Here is a 6,000-nt window from a genome sequence, read left to right as displayed (position 1 = left end):
ATATATTCCATGGAGGCCTCAGATCATTTAGGCTTAAGTTAAAACTAGTTTCCTTTATCACAAGTCACGTGAGCTTTGAGCCTGCAGGAAGGAATCTGGGTTGAAAGCTATTAATCTGGCACACATATATAAAGATGCTCTGATGGAATACATTATTTGGCGTGCTAATGTCAAAAAAGCAGTAATAAAAAGAAAGTTACAGAGAAGGTGGCACAAGTGTACAACACTTTCTATTGGGAGAAAGTACCTTAAAGAGAAATGTAGCTGGGTGTGCTGGCACACAAACCCAACCCTCTGGAGGCAGAGATAGGCAGATCCCTGAATCTGAGGCCAACCTGGTCTACAGAGCTAGTTCCAGGACAGCTGGGGCTACACAGAAAGACCCTGTAACAAAAAAAAAAAAAAAGAAAAGAAAAAAGGAAAAATGTTGCTTCTGTTTTTATCCTGGGTCTATTTAGGTTCTAACATCATTTTTTGAGAGCAGAGAAGGGGTCAATACAAACTGTTTCTTTCTTTTTCTTCTTTGAGATAAGGTTTCTTGGATTCAAAGGGTGGCTTTGAACTCGCTCTGTAGTCAAGGATGACCTTAAGCTTCTGATTCTCCCGCCTCCACCTCCTCAGCATTGAGATTACAGGCCTGTTAGATCCAACACTCAGTTTATTGGCAGGCCCTCTGCTTACCGACGTATAGCCCCAGCCCCAGAAACAACTTTTGAAAGCTTCCCTTATCCATTATATTGTTGTAAGAGGCTGGTGTAGTGGCCCAGCTAGTAAAGGAGCTGGTCACCAAGGCTGGGACCCCGAGACAGATCCCCAAGACCCACACAAGTGAAGGAGAGAGCTGATTTCTTGAAAGCTGTCTGTCCTTTGACCTCCACACATGTGCCATGGTAAGTATAGGTGGATACATGTACGTACACCACATGCATGTGAATAAATAAAGAGATAAATAACTAAAGGTAAAATAAGTTGCAAAGTGTTCATGATGCTTGTGAGAAGGCCAAAGAACACAAGGAATTACTTAAAGGGAGACAACTGGAGCTAGCATAAATCAAGTGAAAGTCTGAGAGACGGGGGGAAAAAGGAACAGAAAAAGAAAGGACAGGAGTTTAGAAATGGATCACTGTCTGAAATACTTTTGTACAAGTACAGGAAGTTGCTTTCAGAAAGCCAGGCCGCAGACTTACACATGGCCTGGCATAAACGGGCCCGCCCTGGGATTAGAAAACAGCATCATGATCTCCCAGTGGCTGTGCTTTTTGTTTGTTTGTTTTGTTTCATGGAGTGTTAATTTGAATCTCTACTGTGGTTAGAGATTCTGTACTCTGATGCTGAGGAAAAGAATGCAGAAACAAGACGTGTTCATACCTTTCCTTCAGAACTACCATTAAGGCTGAAAATGTGCTTCTGCTTGTCCCACATTTCAGGAAATTGAGTGTAATGGTGGCAGAATGTCACCAAGTGTGGGAGATTGAGTGCAAGACTGTCAGTTATATATTCAGGTGGCTGAGGCAGAATGATGGTAAATTCAGGGTCAGCCTGGGCAACAGTGAGATCTGTCTCAGAATAATACAGGCATTACACATCTGTAGTCCTAGCACTTGGAAGATAGAAAAAAAAGAGGATTGTTCCCAAGTTCAAGGCTGTATTATGGCCAACCAGGGCTACATAGTGAGACTCTGTCTCAAAAGACCCCCGATGATGATAATAGTGGTGGTGGTGGTGATGATAATTTAGAAAGGGCTGGGGCTGTATCTCAGTGATAGAGCATTTATCTAGCATGTGTGAAGCCTCAGGTTCAATATGGAGTACCACACAAGCAAACAGCAATGAAACCGACAGCAGAAGTTTGCTAGGGGAGTTCTTGAGCATCTAGTTTCAGCTTTGAACAAGGAATTCAAAGGATTGCTATGTCCCTTAGTTACCATTCTTTGCTTAAGAAAATGCATTGGGACTCTCTATTCCATTATCCTGACATCCACCATTTACATGGATTCGACCTGGGGAAAGCAAAGCTCAGGAAGCAAGGGAGAGATGGGGTGTGTGTGTGCGTGTGTCTGTGTGTGTGTGTCTCTGTGTGTCTGTGTGACAGAGAGACAGAGACAAAGAGACTGACTGCTCTGATTTCTGACAGTGCAAAATAGGCTCAGTCCATAGTTCAAGGTCATTCTCAGTATAGCGCTGAGGTTCATAGTCAGAGGACTCTGTTAGTACCCACAAGGGAAGCTATTGTGTTCCAAGGGCAGAGTTGGCCTGTTTAGAACCAGAAAAGATTTTGGAAATAAAAACTCTCACGCATCCCTGCATTGCATTTTGTAACAAATGGCAAACTTTTGTTGGGTAGTGAAAAAGAAAATTCCTTCATTTACTTAGAAGCAAGTCCATAGACTACTCCTCCGAGATTAGCATAAGCTTTTTTGAATGTTGGCCAGGAGAGCTGGTACAGTCTGTGGTGTTCCCTAGAGAGTTTCTACAATGTAGCCTGAGTGCTCTCTAGGAGAGAGAGCACCCTACCCCATACAGTGCAGAGACTCTCTACTCAAGGTAGAGGAGAGCAAAATGGCAGAGGAAACATTTGCCCCTGTCTGGAGTCATTGTACCCTGTCACTGGTGGGCAGGGAGGTGGGAAGGAGGAGCGATCCTGTCCATCCTAGCCCCTCCAATACAGACTTACCAGACTCCACATGTTACTAGAGTCCAGATGAAGAAATCCTATCCTACCCCCAGTCCTAAACATAAAGCCATTTGAAACATCGCCAGAACAATAGTCTGATAAAACAATAGCCAAAGGATCCCATTAGTACTACTCCCTCCTTCCTCTGTTCCACCACGTAGAAACCATCAAATAAATGTAAGCAGGATCTGTTCAAGTAAACAGACTTTTTGAACAATCTCCTTAAACATGTTTCACTGTAATTTCTGACATTCTAGAGATTATTATATGCCCAGTGAAATTACCAAAACTGTAGGAATGAAAAAAAATTGAGAGCAGCTTTAATATCAATTGGCTAAACTTACGAAAATTACAAGTGAGGAAGAAATATGAAAAGGTGTTTTTGTTGTTGTATCATGAATAAAACACTTGTTTGCTGTTCTACAGTTTGAGAATAAAGAACAAATTGCATGCTAAAACCATGCAATAAATGATAAGAAAATATTCCAAGTCCAGCTACCAATGCTTCAGTACTCCTCAGCAGTGGCTCTTTTGATTTGCTGTCCAGAAGAGGAAATCGAGCTTGGGGTTTTTCCTAGTAGGAAACTAAAGGTTATTAAAATATGAAGCCCACGGTCCTTTGAGAATGTAAATACAGAAAGTCCTGCCCACCGCTTGTGTGGTTTGCACAAAGAACATTGGCAGGATAACTGGGGAAAAGCAGACTTGACAACTAGTGTCAGCACTTATCGCCATAACATTGGACTTCGGTTTCCTTATCTGCAAAACAAAGGTGCTAGGTTATGACCTCCACGGTCACTTTTAAGGAAAGAAACAATAGTACTAAAATAGTTAAGCACAAGCTGGTGTCGAAATTTTCACTAAGCCACCAAATATCTCTAGTAAGCTCTCCCAACTTAGAAATAAAGTGACAGCTCATGAAACCCTAGGTTGGCCCTTTAATCCAATGGAAGAAAAAATATTTACCAGTAATATGCTGCTACCGTAGCACTGCAGATAATGAAGGCCTTTTTTCCTTTGGCAGAACAACTGAAATCAGGATGTCTATATCAGAGAATTGATGATTCCCCAGTGTCCAAATCTATTTATGATTCTGTGATGAGGGGACTCAGGTATTCATATCACTGAGTCTGGGTGTTGTTTGACCCTGCCGACTCTTCCCTCCCACTAGACAGAACTAACTTCTATCTTAACATCAGTCTAAATGTTAGCTAATTTCAAATTTTCCAAGCCATTCTGTATGTAAAGAGATTTCCAGGAAGCAAGGAATAACAAGTACCACTGCCTGGGACGCTCTTAAAAGCTGAAAACAAGAGAAAACACTAGGCAAGAGCACAAAACCAGAAGGCAAACAGCAATACTACTTAGTTTTCTTTTTCTTTTTTCCTTTTACAGGAAGTCTCTGGCCGGAAGTCACACCACAGAGCATGCAGGTGCCTTGCAGGAAAGGACGCACCCATGTTAAGCCCGGAAGGAACCCGAGGAAGCTGAGTTCTGCTTGTTTCTCTACCAATTTTCTTTCCCTGTCCACACCGCCTACCTAGAGCATTTGGCTATGTAGGTTATTCTTTGTAGCTGCATGCAATTAGTTGGGCTATGATTTTGCTGTTTGCACTTTACCTGAGACTCTCTTGCCTTTTTTTTTTTTTCTCTCTTTGGTGGACTTGAATTTCAATGGGACATAAGAGCAAATGGCATTGAATCTCAAACCCATTTTATCTATTTATGCATTTGTCGATGTAAGGGGTTGGAGGTGTAGCTCACTGGTAGAGCACTTACCTAGCATACACAGGGTCCTGGGTTTGATGACCTAGAACTGAAAAAGAAACTGGCTCACAGTTTGTTGACTTATTTTCATTTTTATAATAGAGGAATAAGAAAGTTAATATGATAACAGACATGGTTTTTTAAGAGCAGGCTACCACAGTGGCTATAGATTGTCAATCAAGTATTAGATGCATACATGATTTCTTGAGACAAGGTCTCACTGTATTTCTCTGGCTGTCCTGGAACTTACTCTGTAGATCAGGCTGACCTCGAACTCAGAGATTCACCTGCCTCTGTCTCCTGAGTGTTGGGATTAGGGGTATATGTTACTATGCCCACAAAAATAATTTTTTAGCCGGGCAATATTTCTAAGTGTCTCTAAGGTTAGTTGTTAAACTGTGTGTCTTTGAAAATGAGAAACTGGAAAATGGAAGGAGAATAAGAGAAGTCCTCCTCCATTTAAGATCTTGTGGGCTAGATCTGTTTCCTTTGCCTACACTTCGAAGTTTTGAAAAGATAATAAAAACATTCTCTGGGATAATATAAAAACCTGTACACAAGCTGCCCCTCCTCTTGCACAAGATGTACCATCTTGAATTCTGACAGCGTGGTTGCAGTCCACATTAATGGTACAGGAAGTTTCTTGTTTGCTTGCTTTTTAGTACACAATGGAAATGTTACCTGCTTGCAAAGCTCATAAGCATCCATCTTAAAGTATGAGCACCATGTGCCTTGGAGGGAAATGCTTCACTCAAAACCACTAGGATCTGAAAGCTTGGTTTGTCGACTCTGAGCATCTTAGAAGTGACGTTAGAGCCCTTTCAGACTCTCCGTTAATGCTTGTTCGGCAGTGATAAATAACATTGATTGGAAGGAACCAAGAGCAGATTAATAACAGAAGACAGTTAAAAGGGCTCCCCTTTACCTTCATTTCCCAAAAGAGATTGCGCCCAGCTATGAGAATGTAAAACGTTCTTCCCTTCCCTAAGTGGAGCCACAGGGGTGCCTGTTCAAGTGAAAGTGCCCCATCTTTAAAAGCAGTTGAGAAAAGGCTTATACCAGGCCTTTTGTCAACTGGATCCAGCTTGCCATTCTTTGTGTGGTACCTTTACATGACAGTAAGAAAACAGAAATATGAGATAACAAACGGCCTTTGCTCACATGTTAAGGGATTGCATGTGATGAATGTTAGAGTCTTGTGTACGCCATTGCACTTGTGTGTTGTTTCTGAATATAGATCTACCTGAATGTTATACTGAAACCAGTACTTCTTCTCAGTTGCTTGTGAGAAAGCTCTGGGAACTTCCTGTTTCATGTGGCCCATGATAAAGATTGCAAAATATAATGTAATTTGTCACTGCTATTTTCAAACTAGGAAAAAAAGGAGAATTTAGGCTTCCTATTTTAAGGCATTTATGAATATGTTAGATCTCCCCATTAGTATGCAGATGCAGACAGAAGACAATGGAGAGGAGTCTATGTATCTGTCTGGTTTGGCTCCTCCATGTAATCCCTGGGGAGAAACTGAGACACCTCTGTGGACTAAATGCAGTTCAACA

This window comes from Peromyscus maniculatus, chromosome X (genome assembly GCF_049852395.1).
Source record: "Peromyscus maniculatus bairdii isolate BWxNUB_F1_BW_parent chromosome X, HU_Pman_BW_mat_3.1, whole genome shotgun sequence".
Classification (NCBI taxonomy): domain Eukaryota; kingdom Metazoa; phylum Chordata; class Mammalia; order Rodentia; family Cricetidae; genus Peromyscus; species Peromyscus maniculatus.
Note: the sequence above shows the minus strand (reverse complement) of the source record.